The sequence below is a fragment of the Lolium rigidum genome, chromosome 3, assembly GCF_022539505.1.
Source record: "Lolium rigidum isolate FL_2022 chromosome 3, APGP_CSIRO_Lrig_0.1, whole genome shotgun sequence".
NCBI lineage: Eukaryota > Viridiplantae > Streptophyta > Magnoliopsida > Poales > Poaceae > Lolium > Lolium rigidum.
The window spans coordinates 133,066,370-133,088,585 of NC_061510.1; the positions used below are offsets into that span (position 1 = coordinate 133,066,370).

The 22,216-nt window shown below is 45.0% G+C and overlaps 1 long non-coding RNA gene across 1 annotated transcript; it reads left to right on the forward strand.

The window, feature by feature from the left end:
- Positions 1–133: 133 nt before the first annotated feature.
- Positions 134–3,855, forward strand: LOC124702359. Its single transcript, XR_007002433.1, has 2 exons — positions 134–247; positions 3,459–3,855. It is a non-coding gene; the product is annotated as an uncharacterized LOC124702359 (long non-coding RNA).
- Positions 3,856–22,216: the final 18,361 nt, after the last annotated feature.

Below are 22,216 nucleotides of genomic sequence, written 5' to 3' on the forward strand. Positions count from 1 at the left end.
AAAAAGAAGAAAAGAAAACTTCGTCTCATCTGTAGGGACAGAAGGGAAGGGAAGGGGATCCAGAGAGCGAGAGAGCCACCGTGTTCTAGGGTTTTCTCGCGCGGCGATGGCGATGGCGGCGGCGATGGCGGCGGCCAGGGCGGCGGCCAGGACACCCGTCAGCGCGGCGACGAGGATCGTGCAGCGGAGGCTCGGCACCTCATCCACCGGCAGGAAGGACGACGCCGACAACGTCGACATCATCAACGTATACCCCCCGCGCCTCCTCCTCCCTCCCCCCTCTAGCGCGACTTATGGCTGCAAGATGATTATTCCGGCGACGCGAATCCGTCTTTGAAACTTCGGTTACTTCAGCCTGTGTAGGGCTTGCGTTTTTGATGTTTAGGCTCGAGTTTCGTCCTCCATGAACCGTCTGCTCGTGGTGACCTTCCAGGATGCGTGGAAAGTTCCATCGGGTTGCATAGTTGGTATGTCGAAGATGGATTGCTGTTTGATTGTGTAAAAACCCTAGTAACAATACCCTTATTTGGGAGTTTGACTGTACCCTTGGCAGCAAACCAGGCACACCCTGTAGATCCGTCTCTGATCTGATGTTCACTTCTTCCATTGTTAATCTAGGGCAATTTTTCGCTGGTAGACTTGGATTTAGTGCACCATTAGGCGAGGCTTCTACACTACTTGTTTTGTACTTCCGTGTGTCTGTTTGTGCGCATGCTGCATGCTCAAATGTTACCTTTAATTTCATTATGGTGTAACACAACTAGCAAACAGTCACTTGATTGTGGTAATTTTCTGTATGTTACTAGCGGTTGGCTTTAGCATTCCGATAGGTTTCATGATCTTGTTTGATTGGTTCACGGGCTCTGTGAGCAGTAGAGAATGTCTTGTGGAGTATTTTTGATTTTCTACTCCTGGGTGCTATTTCGGTGAAGCTATTTGCTGCTTTGTTTCAAGCCAGCAAAGTAGTTTCCCAAAAATGGAATATACTTAGGGTAATGTTTCTACTTCCTTGTTCAGGTAACTACTGAATGTAACACGGGAATGTGGTCAGCTAGTTCAATCTGTAAACTGCTTGTCCTGTCACATACGGATACTATTGTAGTTGTCAGATTAGAAATTTCTAAAGGAAATTTTGGTGTTCCTGGTCTTCAGATATTCTTTTAAAGGAGTGATCTTCAATATTGCTCTCATTATTTTTGTACATCTAGTACTTAAAATGGTGCCTTAACTGTTCTAAGTGCTGTAGTGTGCAACTGTGTAGCTTGGTGTGAAACTGTGATCCTTCATGGGCTTGGTTTGCCAGACATAGTTTGATTGTATGTCTAATGTCAAAATCTCAAATAGTGCTTCCCTTGTGCCGGACTTTGTCCAGGAATGTTGATTTTTCCATTGATAAAAGAAACGCGTTTTGACTCTCACGGTCAAAGATAACTTGTACTTCTGCTGTTTAAAATTATGCTGCTTGAACCTTCCAAATAGTTTGGTATTCCTCTGCAACCAATTACTTGCATCTAGTATATGATAGCGTCAAGATTTGCTTTCAGTTTAGTTCTAGTTAGTTTAAGCTTACTCTGCTATGGCCAATTAGATGGCCGTATTATTCTCATGTTCCTCATTGTTCCTGTTGACATGGCTCTTTTGAATATTTCCACTGAGTAGTGAGTACTGAGTACGATACACTTGTAGGGTAACTGTGAGTTTTGTTCTGCTTGTCCTGCTCCGTGGTAATTAATCTATAAATACAGTTATGTCCATACCAACGACGTGATTCGGTAGTTACAATAGGCTTGAAATATGTCCCAATGATATATGATCTTGTTTCTTTCGGTTTCATCAATGATTTAGTTCCATTATCAGCGTGTTTTTCTTGATTAACACATCTGTAGATTGAAAACAATATCAATATTTTTTTGTTTGCTTCCTTGATCTGTTAGTTATATCCGGGGCTGGTCCTTGAGATTTTTGGGGCCCAGGGCGAAGCTAATGCCCAGTGCCCTTGATATAAATATCAGTATATAGCAGTTATATTTACATGTTAAATGCTACCTTGTCTGGTTTCAGCTAAGACTTATTGATGGACAGTTAATCTACTCAGTTCATCCATTTTCTTTTCTCACACACTTATTAGATGATGTGGCCGTGCTGAAATTTAAAGAGACAATTAGTAAAAAAGCTAGCGCAAAGCTCCAAAGACACTGGATCATCATGGCAAAATTGCATACTCCCTTCGTCCACAACTAAGTTTATTTCTAGCCTTTGTCCTAACTCAATTTAATAATTTTTTACCAACTTTACAGGGAAGCATAGCAACATTTATGACACTAAATTAGTATCACTAGTTTCATTTTAAAATGTAGTTTCATAATATTTTGATTTGATGTCATATATGTTGCTACATTTATTTTTGAAATTGGTCTTTAAAAGTTTGACTTAGTCCAAAGCCTAGATTGTACACTTATTTGAGGACGTAGTGGGTAGGGTTTAGACAGATCAGAGTCTTAGGATACTGCACAGAGCTACAAAGACACTTAGGATACTGCTGTGACTTCTATATTCAGCTAAGACTTAACATAATCTTGTGGTAATATGGTCACTTAGTTCACTCTGTCGTGGTAATACGTTTTGGGAGTTCAATTGATTTCCCAAATGTCTATATTTAGGATAGAGGTAGTACTATAGTTCTCAGACTTGTAACATCTCAAGGACATTCAAGTGCTTCCGGTCTTCAGTTATTCTTTTTAAGGATGGTTCTTCAATATTGCTTTCCTTATTTTTACAGATCTGATGGCACCTTAAGTGTTCCAAGTTATGTAGTGTCTAACTGTGTAGTATGCTGTCAAACTAGGATGCTTCATACACCTTCTTTTCCAAACTTAATTTGATTGTATGTTACACTGTTGAAAAATCTCAAATAGAGCTTCCATTCTTCCAAACTTTGTCCAGGAATTGTGATTAAATTTGTTTTGACAGTTGCTATAAAATTTACCTTTGTACTTTTGCCGTTATATTTTTTTTGCTGGTTGAACCTTCCAAACAGTTCTGTATTTTTCTGCAACCATTTACTGGTATCTAGTGTATCATAGTGCAAATCAAGATTGTTTTTGGTTTACTTGTTAGTTTATGCGTACACACGTATGGCCTTTTGCATAGATTTATCAGTCATAAAACCTTCAGGATGACATGTGCTCATATTAGTTGTTGTCGCTGGGTGTGTATGCCTATATCTGAATGTCATGCTCCCCTTTGTTCCTGCTCAATATTTCCAGAGTAACTGCTGTGTGGTAACTTGATTATCTCATTTGTAGAGTAGGGACAGTATCGATAATGTTTTTTTGTTGTAATACTTGTAGTGTTATAAGAGGATTTTCTGTAGTTGTTAGTTGATGAGTGGTAAATATTTGTATTATTATAGAGTTGTCTCTTGTTTTATCTTTTTTTCCCTTTTTCTAATGTTTCAGCAAGCAATTACATTGGCAAAGAGTAGTGATGGAAAGAAGGTGGTGAACAGCATTCTGATCACACTTGGAATCACTTCTTTCGTTCATTGGACTGTGTCGACACTTACAGCTCACGCTGAAAATGAAACTGGTGAGAAGGTGATACAGCAAGATGAGTCCAATAAAGCATTTCAATTTGGGATCGAAAAGGAGCCGCTGCAGCTGGATACCAAACTCTGAATCATTCTCGGATGAGAAGGTTGCCGCTCAGTCATCAGCATGGTCGCCTTGAGAACAACAAAACATATAATTTGTACTAGCAGTTCGGTGCCTGGTGGTGTTGGAACCGCATATAATTCCCAGGATGAGAACATGTTTATTATATTTCTCTCTGTTAATTCAAACTTCGGTTACTCTATGCCTATTTATCTCGTGTTGGCTGTACTAGTAGCTTACACTTTGGTTGTTGTAGAGCCTATGCACTCACGGTGCATCAAACTGAGTTATTTTTGCATGATTAAGTTGGCAACCACTTGACCCACGTCCTAGGCTGCATATTCCGCAAAGGTCTGGAATTCCAAGGAGGAAGGAGGGTCGAGGGCTCAAGGCTCGGGTGCTTGGCTAGGAGATAAAAGCGCTGCTGCCGGAGATGATCAACGTCCGCAGCCACCATGATGTTGAGATGGCCGATTCGAGACAGGTGCCATGGCCGGATCGGTACCGGTGGCGGCCGATTCGAGGCAGGGACAGCGGGATCTGCACTGCAGGTGTCCGAATCGAGGTTAAAGAAGGTTGGATCGACACCGGCGGTGGCCGAATCGAGGTTGGATGAGTGGAGTCCGGTCGGGGGTGCACGGGGACGACCTTGGTCGCGAGAAGTTGCAGAGAAGACCGCTGACCAGGAGATGCTATCTCTATGCGGGCACAAACGGAAGCCGCCTAAACATGATCAGTGTTCCAGGAGATGCTATCTCTATGCAGGCATAAACGGAAGCCGCCTAAACATGATCAGTGTTCGTGACCTGCCGCAGATGTCCCGTATTTAATTGCAGGTATATGCAAAAAAATACATGGGCCCCGCATGATGTCCCACTTGCAGCACGTACAAAAGCTGATGTGGTGGCTCCTGTATCGTTGTGGTTTTATCGTGTGGTTTTATCGGGAGAAGAGGTGTAGGCTACAGGAAATACTCTTCCATTCGGAAAAATCTAAAAATATATTTACTATTAAGGTGAAAGATGCGGTAGTGTCACACTTCACACAAATTACAGGCTAAATACCATCCCACACATATCAATTGCCCGGAAAAAACTCTCACATTAAGTAGATCACGGCTGAGGTGAAACGCACACCTTTTTTTTCTGTCATGGGACCATACAACAAGAAACTTCATAATACTTTTTCTAACAAAATCAAGAGACGAAGGTTATCCGTCTTTCCCACTGGCCAGCCGCAATTTCGCTGTCCAATCCATATCTGAACAAACGTGTACCATGACCGAGGATAAGCAATGGAAGAGGATATGGCGGAGCAACAACATCTCAAACCAGGGTGCCTAGAGGGTGCACAACAGTTTTTGAACTTTTTTAGGGGGTGCATGTGTGGTGAAAAAAATACTATTTTGCAAAGGATTTTTTCTAGGGGTATCCTGTGCAGCCCTTAAGATACTTGTAGATTCGCCAGTGGAAGAGGATGTCCTCCAAAGCTAATCACGAGTAGCTTGTGGAGTAGAACTGCCTAGGCTGAGGAAGAGGAAGAGGATGGGCGACTCCGCCTCCACGGAGGTGCCTGAGGAGGTGGTCCCGTGGGAGGCTTCCTCTATCGTAGCCACAACCACAGATAGCAGCCCTCACATCAGACTACATCGCATGGTGAGGAAGAGGAAGATTGAGGCGATGCCACTGCCACAAAGGCGCCGGAGGAGATGGCCGCGCGGGAGGCTTCCACGGCTACCGCTGATTCAGCCACATCCAGCAAGATCGAGAAAACAAAGGAATTCATCTGCTCCGGTGGGTTCGGGATCTACAAAGATGACTACAACTTCATCGACGGTCTTATGGATCAGATGGCAACGTAGGATGTAGTCAACTCCTCGTCCTCCACACGCTCCGGCACCTCCACCTTCTCTGACCAGGTCCTCGTGCCAAGGTGGCAGGGTACGTTAGAGCTCACCCCCTCCTTTAATTCATCGGTTCTCTCTATTTGAGCACGCTCGCTCGGTAGACTAGTCTAAAAAAAATATTTGGGGGGGGGGGGGGTGCGGTGACCCATCATACCACTACATTTTGTAGTATACAAGTCGTTGATATGACATTCATAAAGGGGCTTCTTCACAAATATCACATCCCTCGAGTGGTACAACGAAACATTGCAGGTCATAACACTCCACATATTATTACAAACAAGGTTCTTAACAACTTGGTATTCTTGCAGGTCCGATGAGAACACCCTAAGATCTTACTTAAGTTTCATTACAACTTCGAATCAAAAGTAGACATGACGAGCTCACCAACTTATTTAAGTAAGTCACTACGCTGCTCGGCTCGATATGTCTACGGTAGGTCTTTACTCCTCCGCCTTTGTGCCATCTGCTCCGTAGACTATTCTATAGCCCACGCCCTTAGCTCCTCCGGAAAGATCTAGTTCCTCGTAGAACAACTCATACTCCCTTCTGGTGCTCCGGTGTAGGCCTCCTCTTCGGTGTCACAATATAGCAAGGTGTCGAAAGAAAGTAAGTACAGAGGTTGACGTGGGCATAACCCTTCGGGTACTCGACATTGCCATACCCGGTGCAAACTATGAAGATGGACCAGCACAAGGACTCAACAAGCTGGACCTGCAAGCGTTAACAACTTGGACTACAAGGAAAGAAGACTCCAACACGAATCCTACTAGGACTCTTGTAAACCCTAACTTGGCTGATATATAAAGCCAGGCAGGGGCACCCCTTAGGGGACAGATAATCAGAAACATAAAAAATAGAGGCGACACGCGTAGACATCGCAACCCGTGAACTAGAACTAGACTAGATACAACTACTCCGCCTATGGTGGCCCCCTGTACCCATATATTCATATACTGGATTGCTAGCAGGACGTAGCGATCCTCCACCGCGGGGACGTGAACCTGGGTACGTCGTGTACCGCCTCGCTCCCGGAACTTCCATCGTCACCTTTCTCTAAAACCCAAGCCCCTCATGGTGGGCATTGCCGAGGAAACCGCCTCGTCAATTGGCGCCGTCTGTGGGAATAGCGACGCTAGATTTTCTCATCTGGGCGGGATCTTTCGTCATCAACAAATGTTCGTCCAAGTTCATCATCGACAACGTCATCCGGCGGTGATCGGAAATTTGCACGTAAGGAGCGAATTCGGCAAGGCGCCGTCCAACCATGTTCTAGAGCCAAACAGTCAAGACGAGAAATCCTAGAGCCAAACGGTCAAGACGAGAAATCCTAGAGTCAGCGGAAGTTACTAGGAAGTTACAAGTACATGCACTAGCTCCGCACAGAAAAGGCAGCCTGAAATCAGGCCGTGTGTTAAAGCTAAGTTTCCTTGTCCACTTTCCTTTGATTTAATTACCAATGAAGCAGCTACCTCGTATATGCTCGGTCTACATTTAGTAGATTTTGGCTGATCCTTTTTTCCCTTCTAATCTATCACACTATGACACTACGTTATCTTATTATCATTGATGTATACTCGGTACAACGCACTCTGAGGGGAAAAGCAATTAGGACCCGATACGTGAAGTCGGGCATTAACCTAACGAACCTCAGGTTCCGAAGGAGTTTTTCCCCTAGCGTAAAAAACTAGGGTTTCTGTCCTCCGGCGATTCCTCGCCGAGAGTCTTTCGGGGTTCATATCAAGCAGACGTCTCCTCCCTTCGGGCTCTCGATGGAGGAGAAGACGGAATCAAGTGGATCGAAAGCGGGAGGGAAAGAAGACGTTGACGATCTTCTCGGCAGATTGAATCTGCATGAGGAGGATGAAGAAGGGTTTGTGTGGGAGGATGAAGCGCCTGATCCACAGGCGAAGGCGAAGTGGCTGGCGGTCGCGAAGGTCCACACGACGAGGGGGTTTAGCCCTAGCGCCCTATACGCCGATATGAGATCGGCGTGGAGTCCGGCAAAAGAGGTAATCTGGAGGAAACTTGAAGATAATCTGTTCTCTCTCCAATTCGGTTGCTTGGCAGATTGGGATAAGGCAATGAATATGGGGCCTTGGCTATTCCGTAATAATTTTGCTTTGATAATGGAAGAATATGATGGATTCCAAAATCCTAGGACCATTGTTCTTAATAAAATCACAGTCTGGGTGCGAGTACTCCAACTCCCGGACAACTATCTAAAGGAACCGGTGATTCGAGGTATGTGCAGACCGGTGGGTGATGTTAGGGAGGTCCAGATTACTCTACCTGTAGGGTTTATTGGTGAATTTGCTAGAGTAAGGGTCAAGATTGATGTTGGAAAAAAGTTGTCCAGATTTGTGTCGATAACGAAAGATAAGAAGAAAGACTGGTACCAATTGAAATATGAGAAACTACCTATATTCTGTGGTGCCTGTGGTATTCTAGGGCATTGGTACAAAGAGTGCGGGACATGCGAACATGATGAAGCTAAACTGGAGTGGGGTGATTTTATGTTGGCAGATGGTGGTCGTGGTCGCAGTAGAGGTTGGAGTGGAGGAAGAGATGCACATGGAGGTAGAGGATGGGGCAGTGGCCGTGACTCTACAGGTGGCAGAACAACACCAGGACGAGGAAGGGGGCGCTCTACTCAAATGGTACAGGAGAACCTCCATATCGCATGGGCACCTGAGGCTCAACGTGATGATGAAGAGATGGCTGATGTGATCAATGCAAGGAAGAGGAGTACTGTTGGTGCGGGTAATAGTGAAGGTCCGGGCGATCTTGGGAAAACAAGTGTCGTTGCAGGAATTATAAACCAAATTGAGCCGGGGAAAGGAGTTGCTATTGGTGCTTTGGCGTCGCCAGAGAAAATTCAACCTCCTAAACGGACACGAACAGGTGATGGTATAAATCAACAAAATTTATCGGCGGCCTCCGGTTCGGAGGCTGTCCGGGAGCAATGAAAATCTTAAGTTACAACGGCCGTGGGTTCTTGAAAACTACGGCTGTTACGGCGCTTGTGAAAATTCAGAAGCGTCAGAATGCGGATATTATATTTCTTATGGAGACACATCTGGAGGAGTGGCCAGCAGAGTGTATGAAAAGAAGACTAAACATGGATTATAAGGAAATTGTGGGGAGTGATGGAAGGAAGGGTGGCCTGTTACTTATGTGGAAGAAAGAGGTGGTTATGACTCTGCGGTATAAAATAGAAAATTATATTGATATTTATATTGGAGTAGGACAGGATAACATCTGGAGGTTTACAGGATTTTATGGTGAACCTAGCTGGGCAAAGAAAGACCTATCTTGGGATCGTCTTAGAGAGCTGAAAAGTGTTACATCAATGCCCTGGGTGGTGATGGGAGATTTTAATGAGATTCTCTATTCTTTTGAGAAGGAAGGAGGAAGGACTAGACCTAATAATTTTTTGCTTGCCTTTCAGGAGGCTTTAATTGATTCTGGGCTTTCTGACCTAGGGTACGAAGGGGGATAAGTTCACTTGGCATAGAGGAGGTATAAGGGAACGCCTGGATAGGGCAGTAACATGTGATGTTTGGAGAACAAAATTCCCTGATGCTACGGTTGAAAATCTTGAATATAGCAGGTCAGATCACATGCCTATCCTTTGGCAATTTGGAGAGGTGCAAGAACAGGAGACACAGGGGCCGTCGATGCTTCGCTTTGAGGCTAGATGGTTGAAAGAAAAGAACTTCCAGGAAGTAGTCAAGGATGCATGGGATTCATCAACTCACCTGGTAAATAATGGTTTGGCAGGGAGGCTGGCTCTAGTTCATGAGAGTTTACACAAATGGGATCGGATGATCCTCAAGAAACCTCAAAGAAAAATTAATTCGATTAGAAAAGAAGTGGAAGAAATTACTCGAAGTGAGATTACAGATGAGAATATTGCCAGGGAGAAAGAGTTGGTTGCGGAATTGGAAAAGCTGTTAGAGCAAGAAGAAATTTACTGGGCTCAACGTAGCAGAGTGAACTGGCTACAATGGGGAGATAGAAATACAGGTTTTTTTCATAAATCGGCAACCAGTAGGCGGGTTAAAAATAGAATCAGAAGGCTTAGTGATTCGAATGGGAATATTTATGAGGGGAAGGAGCAACTGAATCCGATGATATATGAATACTTTGCGGGATTATTTGCTACAGAGGTTGCCAAACCAGACCCGGCCCTATTGGATAAAGTGGTACCCAGGGTTACTACTGAGATGAATGAAAATTTATAAAGGCCATATACTGCAGAGGAGGTAAAGAAAGCTTTATTCTCTATTGGAGATATGAAGGCACCAGGAGGAGATGGTTTACATGCACTCTTCTTTAAGAAATGTTGGCACGTCCTAGGGGAGAGTCTGACAATGGAGGTTTTGGAGGCAATTAACCATAAATCTATACCACAAGGTTGGAATGACACGGTCATTGTTCTAATACCAAAGGTAGAGACTCCAGAGAATATATCTCAGTATAGACCCATCAGTCTTTGTAATGTTCTTTACAAGGTTATTTCCAAAATGATAGCAGCTCGGCTGAAACTGATTTTGGATGAAGTTATTTCTCAAGTTCAGAGTGCTTTTGTACCGGGTCGCCTCATAACGGATAATATTCTTTTGGCCTATGAATGTATGCATAAAATAAAGAACAAAAAGATGGGCAAAGAGGGCCTGTGTGCAGTGAAATTGGATATGCACAAGGCTTATGATCGTGTTGAATGGGTTTTCCTTGACCGAATGCTTACAAGGCTTGGTTTTGACAGGGGGTTTGTGGATCTGTTATTGGCCTGTGTAAACTCAGTAAAATATAGAGTGAGGTACAATGATCAGGAGACGGAAGAATTTATTCCCACTAGGGGCCTCCGCCAAGGGGATCCCCTTTCACCTTACTTATTCCTTATTTGTGCAGAGGGACTGTCTAGTGCTTTGGCTCATAGAGAGGAGGTTTGTGGCATTGAAGGTATACGGGTGTGCAGAAATGCACCGTCAGTTTCCCATTTATTATTTGCTGATGATTCCCTAATACTGTTGAAGGCAAACTTAACTAATGCAACCTCATTGAGACAAGTTCTGGATCAATACTGTGCAAGTTCTGGGCAATTGGTGAGTGAAGCAAAGTGTAGTATTTTCTTTAGTCCTAATGTGGAGGTGGATGTGAAAGCTCAGATTTGCCAAGAGTTGAATATTATGACAGAAGCTATATCAGAGAAGTATCTTGGGCTTCCTGCTATGGTGGGGCTAGATCGTACTGATAGTTTTATCTATTTATTGGAAAGAATTATTGAGAGATTGAAGGGATGGAAGGAGCGCTTCCTGTCTATGGGAGGCAAGGAGATTCTGTTGAAGGCAATAATTCAGGCTATTCCTGTGTTTGCAATGGGGATATTCAAAATACCAAAAAAACTATGCAAGGACATTAATGATGCTATGGCTGGGTTTTGGTGGGGAGATACAGAAGAACAAAGGAGGATGCACTGGTTTGCCTGGTGGAAAATGTGTATTTCAAAAAACATGGGAGGTATGGGCTTTCGAGATCTTCACTCATTCAATCTTGCCATGTTAGCAAAGCAAAGTTGGAGGCTGTTATCAAGACCAGATTCTTTATGTGCAAGGGTGCTCAAGGACAAATACTACCCAAATACTAACCTTTTATATGCGGGTCCAAAGAATGGTTCATCCTTTACCTGGCAAAGCATTGTGGTGGGGCTACAAACTTTTAAAAGGGGTCATATATGGAGAATTGGTACGGGGGAAAGTGTGAATATCTGGGAGGATCACTGGATCCCATCAAGCCCGACAAGGAAAGTGTACACAAGAAGGGGACATATTCTGTTGAGGACAGCTAATGAGCTTATTGATCCGGCTACTAACAGTTGGGATGAGGAGCTTGTGAGATCTATATTCCTGCAGGTTGATGTGGAAAGAATACTGAGGATCCCACTCAGTCAGCATGTGTCAGATGATTTTGTGGCCTGACATAACACAAAGAGCTTCTGTTTTACAGTTCGCTCTGCTTATTATATTCAGTGGGAGCATCTGTTTGGACATATGACAAGAAGAAGAGATGGTCAGGGCTCGGCTCAAATGAATCCTGTATGGGATATCATGTGGAAGTTAAATATCTCGAGCAAGGTGAAATTTTTTCTTTGGAAGGCGTTGCATGGTGTTCTCCCTGGAATGGCTATTTTGGCTGGGAGGCATATAAAGGTGTCTCCTCAATGTCCAATATGTAAGAGTGGCCCGGAGGATATTGGCCATATTCTGTTTGGATGCTTAAGAGCAAAAGAGATTTGGAGTGAATTGGGTTTGATGGATGACATACAACATGCACTTCTAGTTGATCGATCAGGTTCGGTTGTCCTCGAGCACATTCTTCGATCACCCAATAGAGATGCCCCTAACCTTGAGCGGGTGTCATTACATGAATTAATAGCGATGGGAGGATGGTACATTTGGTGGCAACGAAGAGAGGCAGTGAAGGGTGAGAGGGTCAGTCCTCCAAAGAACTCAGCTTTTGCTATAAAGGCTCTCACTGCAAATTTTGGAGCGAGTCAGGGAAAGGCAAAGGAAAAGGAGTTCAAGTGGGTGAAACCAATGAAGGATAAACTCAAACTGAATACTGATGCATCTTACTTTGCGGATAGGTCGGGGGCTGCTGGCGGAGTTCTGAGAAATGAAAAAGGTGAGGTTATGGCGGGCTACTATTGTACTCTGAATAATATGATCAGCCCGGCAGTAGCAGAGGCAAATGCGGTCCTTAAGGGTTTTAAACTTCTGGAGAGACTGGGCTGTACTTCCTGTGAAATAGAAACGGACTCCCTGGACATTGTCCAAGAATGCAACGGTGAAGTGGAGATTAATTGCCCCTATGCTGCTATTTTAGCTGAATGTTTCCACAAGGCGAGTGATATGACGGAGCTCTCGTTTATACACTGTCATAGGAAAGCAAATCAAGTGGCCCATGAGTTGGCAAAGTATGCGTATAGATCAAATGAGAATCTGTTTTGGGAGGGTGATAGTCCAAGCTTTATTTTCCCTTATGTAATGAATGATGTGACTATGTTCACAACAATGTAACAGTACTTTGTTGAGCAGGCAGCAAGTTTCAGACGCACTCTTTTCCTTCCAGGGTACCGAAGGGGGCTGGAAGGTTTTTAATGAGGCGGCTTGCTGACCTTAATATATATGTGATTTTCAAAAAAAAAAAAAACCTCAGGTTCCGAAGACTGGCGACATGGTTATCTGCTATTCACGTGGCCAAGTTCAGAGGATGAAAACAGTGTTTGAATTAGTCTACTTCACATGGATCATGTCCGAAGAAAAGAAGCACACGTGATATAGTCTCATGAAGAAACGACATTGCATGAAAAGAGCTCAATTCAGTACAGAGAACAATGATCAAGGCGACACGTCCGCCCGGCAAACGTTGGGGGACACCCGAAGTATCATGACTCTTCAGGACGGAATTCTCTCGGATGATATTGAAACAAAACTTCTACTCGGACGACCGCGTTCGCCATCGCCCAACCGTCATGTGCTCGGAGGCTCGCCTGCCGCGGACCCGACATTACGGACCCGATATATTCGGATGCTCACCCGCCGCGGATCGGCCATATCAATCGCGTCCTCTTCATCGGCCGACATCGCCAGGTGCCGCGTGACTGCATCAACTTCTTCCGGCTAAACGCCCCTCCACTTCGTAAAAAATACCAGGTGCTATATTTCCAATTAAAATTACTACTCGCAAAATTCTATTTCGCCAAATATTTTTTTGGTCCATACTATTATTTGTGCACAGTTTTTTTGCGCTGTAATATGACTGCAGATCGGAACAAGATTCGACTGCTTCACCGTGCACAGTCGCCACGCTCGGGGCTCGATTGTTGCATCAAGGATTTCATATATTCGGGAGCTCGCCCGTCAACTGCTCTGCTCGGTTGACCACGCCCGCCATCGTGCACTCGGGGCTCGCCTATCTTGGACCCAATATATGCATATTCAACTTCTCGGGAGCTCGCCTGCTGCGGACCCGACGTTACGGGCCTGATATATTCGGGTGCTCACCCGTTCTCTTCATCAACTACTTCTGGCCGCGGAACTATTTCGGTTGCGCCCGCCGCATGGACTATCTTTGGTGGCGCAACTATTTCGGCTGCGCCCGCCGCCTGGATTATCTTTGAATTATTGAGTGCTGGAATTCAAAGAAGATATGAAGACTATTACTCCCATCGGGAGCGCCGGTTCGCTGGAACCCAAGAAGATATGAAGACTCAAGTTTTGAAGAAATCGCAGTAATTCGGGACACCCGAACTACATCGTCAGGAACCTTGTTCGTATATTACAATGAACATCGGTGCGATGAAAAATACGCCCAGAGATTGCACTCTAAAAAGCCTCTGAAACTACGAGTGCCATGATGCAAAATCAACGGGGACGTTGCTCTTTTCCTTTGCTATAGATGCCTCGAAGAGTGCCGCAGATAGCAAGGACCATGACAAAGCCTCTGAAATTACGAGTGCTATGATGCAAAATCAACGGGGACCGTGCTCTTTTCCTTTGCTATAGATGCCTCAAAGAGTGCCGCATATAGCATGGATCATGAAACAACGGGGACCTTGCTCTTTTCCTTCGCTATAGATGCCTCAAAGAGTGCCGCAAATAGCAGGGATCATGAAACAACGGGGACCTTGCTCTTTTCCTTCGCTATAGATGCCTCAAAGAGTGCCGCAGATAGCGAGGATCATGAAACAACGGAGACCTTGATCTTTTCCTTTGCTATAGATGCCTCACAGAGTGCCGAAGATAGCAAGGATCATGAAACACGTACGGAAACGACCCACGTTCGATACTTTACTTATGGAAGTACCAAAGAGCGATGGAGTCATCGACAGAGCTAGTGCTACTGATATATTCGGGAGCTGCTGTCAGAACATACATCGGTTGAAAGCAAAGTTGCACATACAACGGGTTTAGCAAGACCTGCAACACGAGATGATCACTCAAACAATTTGCTGACCAACGAATACACATACGCTTAAGCGGGCAATTAAGATTTGCTCCTTCAAAATTTGCCAACGGCATTGACACGGTAAAAGTGCATAAATATGTATCTACCGAAAAACTTACAAACAATGGCATCAACGATGCTCAAGGTGCATTGAGGATTGCCCCTTGAAATATACAACAATGTGTCAACGGCACTTGAAGAAAACTATAAACATCGAGTTGCTCGACTTGAGTCTACTCACGGTTGCAAGCATCAGTGCCCAGACTCGGGGGCTACTTCCATCGGGAGCACTGGACGCGCACCCGATAAAATCATCGGCTCCTCCAGGATATCATTCAAATCATCGGCTCCTTTGGGCCATCATCCGAATCATCGGCTCCTCTGGGCCATCATCCGAATCATCGGCTCCTCTGGGCTATCATCTGAATCATCGGCTCCTCTGTGCCATCATCCGAATCATCGGCTCCTCTGGGCCATCATCCAAATCATCGGCTCCTCTGAGCCATCATCAAAATCATCAACTCCTCTATCAATGACATCATCAGAGTCATCGACATCATGTTCTCAGAACTCGAGGACATGTACGGTATTAGACTCAGCATTTTTACACCCTGCACATAACTATTTCATATTTATTTACAGGCTCGGGGGCTACTCCCATCGGGAGCGCTGGTCGCGCACCCGAGAAAAATATGGCAACCTCACCAATAAAGAAGAATAAAGTTGAAGACGTCAGCATCAACAATCAAGATCTTCGAGTAGTACAACTTGAGTCTATGCATGGCTGCAAGCATCCGCCCATAGACTCGGGGGCTACTCCCATCGGGAGCGCTTCGCGCACCCGACAGAAAGCAACTTCGACTCTACATCAAGCACAAGATTCAACAGATGATGAAGACATTCGGCGAAGACAACTTTAGTCCCTGCCCGAAGCTTCACTTCGACCAGACACTCGGGGGCTACTGACGTGGGCATAACCCTTCGGGTACTCGACATAGCCATACCAGGTGCAAACTATGAAGATGGACCAGCACAAGGACTCGACAAGCTGGACCTGCAAGCGTTAACAACTTGGACTACAAGGAAAGAAGACTCCAACACGAATCCTACTAGGACTCTTGTAAACCCTAGCTTGGCTGATATATAAAGCCAGGCAGGGGCACCCCTTAGGGGACAGATAATCAGAAACATAAAAAATAGAGGCGACACGCCTAGACATTGCAACCCGCGAACTAGAACTAGACTAGATACAACTACTCCGCCTATGGCGGCCCCCTGTACCCATATATTCATATACTGGATTGCTAGCAGGACGTAGCGATCCTCCACCGCGGGGACGTGAACCTGGGTACGTCGTGTACCGCCTCGCTCCCGGAACTTCCGTCGTCGCCTTTCTCTAAAACCCAAGCCCCTCATGGTGGGCATTGCCGATGAAACTGCCTCGTTAGAGGTACTCAACAAGTTCAAAACAAAAGGTGTTTGATGCACTAGCTACGATCATTGATCAGAAAATCTCAGGTCAATGCATGTTTTCGCAAATATTTCTTCAAAAGGTTTATTTTATTCTGAAAACTATGCCCGCCAGTCTTCACAGGTTGACCAGGACTTTACGGAGTTCCTTTCCTGCCGCATTCATAGTTCCCTTCCCGGAACAGGGAGTGACAACCACAATTCAATACACTCTGCAGAGGTGCGTTACTTTTCCCATAAGATAACTTATCCTTGTTGCCAGCTGGGCGTACTTTCCCGTTCACACTTCCTTGGTGTGAGGCCCAGTATAAAAACCAAGCCAATCACCGCCTTCTCTGCGACCCTGCATACCCACCCTTTTGTCCATCCGCACATCCCCGGTAGACATCTCCCGATCATACGGCTTTATCCACGATGTGCTACGGACAATCCATCATAGACGGTAGAGCGCACTAATCCACACGGATGGGGATTTAAAGGATTTTCCAACCGCTGAGTGTTCTCGCAACACACAGCCAGGCTCTATGAAGTCCGTTGATATGCAGAAGGGAAAAGATACAGCTGACTTTCCCAAAGCCATTATAGATCTTATGGTTAACGTGATATGTACGACGCTAGAATCACTAGACGGCATTGGTGATTAGTCCTAGATGAGTAGAACCCTTGCAATGGAACCTCCACTATCAACACATACCATGGTTCCATTGCCCACCACATAGTCATATTCATTATTAGAAAAGTAACATTTTGTTTTCAATGTATGAGTGATAAGTATATTGCTTTGCGAGTAAATTGATAGAACATAATCAATATGGCATGAGAAAGAGTGAACTTTCCTGGAGACTGCGAGATAGTGCATTTTGAGGGTTTGGGTGGAACCTGGACCTCGGGTTCTGAAAAAGAAGCATCATTGTCCGATAAGCACAATGTTATAAAAATTCAAATGATGTATGCATGATGGATTTATTTTTGCTTGAATCCCTTTTCCCGAAGTATTTCTTAATATTTGTGTGATTAAAGCTTCATTGGAATATTAATTCCTTAAATAATAATTTATAACTCTTTACTATTATTTTGATGATGATTTTCCTCAAAAGGAAAAGATTTGGAATATTAGAGTTTTCCTTTTTGAAAATATTTGATTTAACAAATATTTAAAGTCATTTGGAATTTTCCTTGATTTTTATATCCAAGGAAAATTTTAAATATTGAATTCCAACTTGGAATTTATTTTTAAAATTTCTAGAATTTAAATTTAATTTTTTTATCTTATTTCTTATTTTATTTTGGTTAATGCATAATTTAAATGAATTATTCCTAATTTTCTTGAATTTGTAAGTTATTCTGGATTTATTTGCAATTTTTAAAGTGGAAGAGTTAAATTTAAAAGTGAAAAGGTTTAAATCCTAAAGTGAATTGATTAAAGTACCCATGGGCCCACTCGTTAGCTGATGACCCACAAGTAAAGGGGATCGCAACAGTCTTCGAGGGAAGTAAAACCCAAATTTATTGATTTGACACAAGGGGAGTCAAAGAATATTTATAAGCTTTAACAGATAAGTTATCAATTCATCTGCACCTGAAAATAGACTTGCTCGCAACGGTTTATCAGTAGTAACAGTTTTATACCAGTGGTAGTAGTGAAGTAACAACAGTAGCGAATTCAAAACAACAGTAGCGATGATTGCAGTAGACAGTAGGATTAAAATATTGTAGGCACATCAATGGATGAACGGGCGTTGCACGAATGAGAGAGTCCATATAATAGACACTACAAGAAAAGTTCTGATAGACAACGTCCCAAAATCGTCCACTAAGGGCCATTTTTCATCGCCTATGGGCCTAACCCGACGATATGGGTTCTGTTGTCGAAACTGCGTCAGGCAAAGTCCTACGACGTTTTTTTTCGGTCCGTCGCGCTTGGGCGCCCTTCCGCCACGGAAAATCGGACCGTTGCACAAGTGTTTCCGGGAGCCCGTTGACTACTGACGTCATGCAAACTGACACGTGGCAGACGCCGTTAACTGAGTTAACGGCGTTAACCGACTCAAACCCCGTGGTAGATGGTAGGCCCACACGAGGCTTGCCACGTCTTAAGCGGGCCGGCCCATTATGTTTGCGGGCCGGGCCAGCTGACTTAATTTGACCGGTAAACTATATAGCTGGGCTGGTCCATTAGTTACGTGGGCCAGGCCTAACCTCTAAGGTTGACTGGTCAAAACTTAAATGGGCCAGCCCACTAAGCATGTGGGCCGGGCCGAATGCACTTGTTTGACCGGTCAACAGGAAAAAGGGCCGGCCCACAAGACATGTGGGGCCCACTTTCCTGTTATCGGGCTGTCCCATTTAACAAGTGGGGTCCACCATAAAGCAAGTGGGCTGGCCCAAGAAGTTATTGGGCCGGCCCAATTAGCATGTGGGTCCCACTTTCCTGCTATCGGGCTGGCCCATTTAGTACGTGAGGTCCTTCATAGATCAAATGGGCTGGCCCAACAAGCCAGTGGGCCGGGCCAAAAAACACAGGTGGGTCCCTCTTTCATGTTAAAGGGCCAGCCCATTTAGTATGTGGGGTCCACCATATAGCAAGTGGGCTGGCCCAACAAGATAGTGGGTCGGGCAAAAAACACAGGTGGGTCCCACTTTCCTGTTAAAGGGCCGGCCCATTTAGTATGAGGGGTCCACCATATAGCAAGTGGGCTGGCCCAACAAGATAGTGGGCCGGCCCAATAAGCAGGTGGGGCCCACTTTCGTGTAACCGGGCCGGCCCAATTAGTAAGAGGGTTCCACCATAACGCAAGTGGGCTGGCCCAACAGGTTGGCGGGCCGGCCCAATAATAAAAGTGGGGCCTACTATCGTTTAATGGGCCGGCCAGTTAGTAAGTGGGGTCCACCACAAAAGCAATTGGGCTGGCCCAACAAGATAGTGGGCCGGCCCAATAAGAAGGTGGGGCCCACTTTCGTGTAACCGGGCTGGCCCAGTTAGTAAGAGGGTTCCACCATAACGCAAGTGGGCTGGCCCAACAGGTTGGCGGGCCGGCCCAATAATAAAAGTGGGGCCCACTATCGTGTTAATGGGCCGGCCAGTTAGTATGTGGGGTCCACCATATAGCAAGTGGGATGGCCCAACAAGATAGTGGGCCGGGCAAAAAACACAGGTGGGTCCCACTTTCCTGTTAAAGGGCCGACCCATTTAGTATGAGGGGTCCACCATATAGCAAGTGGGCTGGCCCAACAAGATAGTGGGCCGGCCCAATAAGCAGTTGGGGCCCACTTTCGTGTAACCGGGCCGGCCCAGTTAGTAAGAGGGTTCCACCATAACGCAAGTGGGCTGGCCCAACAGGTTGGCGGGCCGGCCCAATAATAAAAGTGGGGCCCACTATCGTGTTAATGGGCCGACCAATTAGTAAGTGGGGTCCACCACAAAAGCAATTGGGCTGGCCCAACAAGTTAGTGGGCCGGCCCAATAAGCTTGTGGGGCCACTATCGTGCTAACGGGCCGGCCCAATTAGTATGTGGGGTCTAGTGTAAATCAGGTGGGCTGGCCCGACGAGTTAGCGGGCCGGCCCAATAAGCTTGTGGGGCCCACTTTCCTGTTACAGGGCCGGCCCAGTAGTGGGTGGGGTCCACCTTAAAGCAAGTGTGCCGACCCAATTAGAGGGTGGGGTCCACCATAAATCAAGTGGGCTGGCCCAATAAGTAAGTGGGCCAGCCCGTTTAGTTGCTGTTTATATGCCGGCATAATAGGCGCTTTAGGATTTTGCGGGCCGGCACGTATGTGATTTCGCTTAATTGGGCCGTTTAAGGGATGGGAATTTGTGATTTAGATACTGAGAATATTTACGCAGCACATGATTTCTGTCGGATAGCCTCACTTACCACAAGCACCATAGAAAAAATGCGCGAAAGAACTATAAAAACTAACTAAATATTACATCAACTGCAAGGCTTTCAAAAAATATTACAGAACCCAGAGAAATTGAATGGTAATTAAACCTAGCAATACAATGAAGCGATTCGGCAGTCTTTTAAGTTGTCCATGCAACACCTATATCTGAAACAAAGACATTACAAAATGTACCCATCATTCCCACTCTTGGTTTTGTGAATATTAAACTTGAATAAAAACAAGAGGTAAAAGTGAAGGAGTGGTCTAGAGTTGAAACATTGGATATGGTAGGAGATCAAGTTGGATATATGTGTTGCAAGGATAGATTGAGACATGCAGGACGTGGAAGTTGTAGAGGGTGTAGCACAGATAAGATCCATGCATTGAGGTCAGCAATAACAGTTGCGGGTGGTTAGAGATCAACTGCCAAAGTTTGAATCTGTTAAGCCTACCAAAACAGATTGTTGCCTTGGCCACAAAATCAACAGGGATAAGTGGGTATAAGAGAAGGATGTAGCTAGGGGTAGACGATCCCAAGTTTTTAATTAAGGATGATTGAGCTATCTTGTACCACAAAGAGAGAAATCAAGATGGCACACTCATGTTGTCATCAGGAGAGAGGTTTGATGTAGTAAGAAGGAAAACAATTCTTCCTAAGACACACATGTGTTTTATTTGGTGAGTTGCTTGTTTAACCACTAGGGGTGTTGTTCTAAGAGGTAGCTCAAGACAAAACTCAACAAGCAAATCAAGACAATTCATCTACCAACAGATCAAAGCAATTCATCTTAACAGACAGATCAAGGCAATTCATCTTAATTAGTCTATAGAAAAAGTTTTTGTTCCCCTGATTTTTGAAATAAGGACAACTAATCAAGGTTGCAAAAATTGGGGTGTTACAGATCTTCCGCCCTTAAACTAATCTCGTCCCGAGATTACTGAGCGTAGAACTAGAGGGGTTGTAAAGTTTAACCAAAGTCAGACTCCATTCTTCTGTAGACGTGCCGTTGTAGAGAAGGTCGTTGCTTCATCTTCTGGGAGACATGATGGATTTCTCGCCGATGGCGAGCTTCATGAAGAGGTTGACTACTCCATGCGGGTGTTGGATCCGTAGTTTCTTAACGATCCTAGAGGGGGTTCAAGGCCGTGGGAAGGTTAGTGCACCCAACGGTCGGTGCTTGAGCAGTGGCTGAAAACTTTTTAGAGTTAGCTTGATTTTAGTGGAAGACGGAGTCTTCCACCCTTAAGATTGTTCAGCGGGGTTCCCGAAATCATAGAGCCTCAGCCACGGGTCTTGTCGGGCGCTTTTTGGAGAAGTCATTGATCTCTCGTCTTGAGTCAACACCTTCAGAGGGTGTTGTATAGTCCATGGCTTCAAGAGGGGTTAGTGCATCCCCCGTTTCCAACGGTGTTTTAGAAAGGTTTAAAATGTTAGGGTTAGCTCCAACTTTTAGTGGAAGACGAAGTCTTCCACCCTTAAGATTTTTCATCGGGTTTTCGGAAAAACTCTGAGCTTCTGCCTTGTGGTTCTATCGGGCTTCTGAAGAAGTCCTCGATCTTCCGTAATCAGTTGAAGAATCTTTAGGGGAGAAAAGTAGACCACGGCTTCAAAAGGCACTCACGGTGTTTACTAAACCTTATAACTCGCGGTAAGTTAGTAAGTCGCTGGAGCTCCTAGTTGGTATCCATATGAAGCAGCAACAAAGGTCGTCGGAGACAATCTTCAGCTTGCGAGTCGGTGCTGACTTATACCAGTGAAGAATTGAGCGGGTAAATTACACCTAATCTTGAGTCTTGAGGTATCTTCAGGAGCTTCACTTGATGCAGACCAGACGAACCATGCGATGTAGCTTGGCTTTGACGATATTGTCTTCTCACTTTGTCAGACAGTGTGTTAGAGGTGGTTTCAAGAAGACATCCCCGAGGTTAGCGCGGTTAGGCTCCAAGGTTAGACTAAACTAGTATGGCTTCATCTTCTCGCGGAGTTGTAGTTACTCTTGAAGGTAGGGGCTTCTCTTTCTTGGCGTAGTAGAGATGCTTCAGCTGATCTTGAAAGTAGGTAGCGTTGATAGGGGTCCAGGTTAGTTTTTGAGGTTTGAAAATCAATTGCTAATGGGGTTAGAGTTAGCGTCTTTCGTTAACCTATCCAACTAACTAGCAGTTAGCAACTCATCGGCGAGGTAGATGAGGGTGAAAACATCTTAGGGAGGCTTCCTATGCTGGGTTATCACACTAAGAATGCTTTTCAAACCGAAGGACCAAGACAATCATGCACACAACAAACAG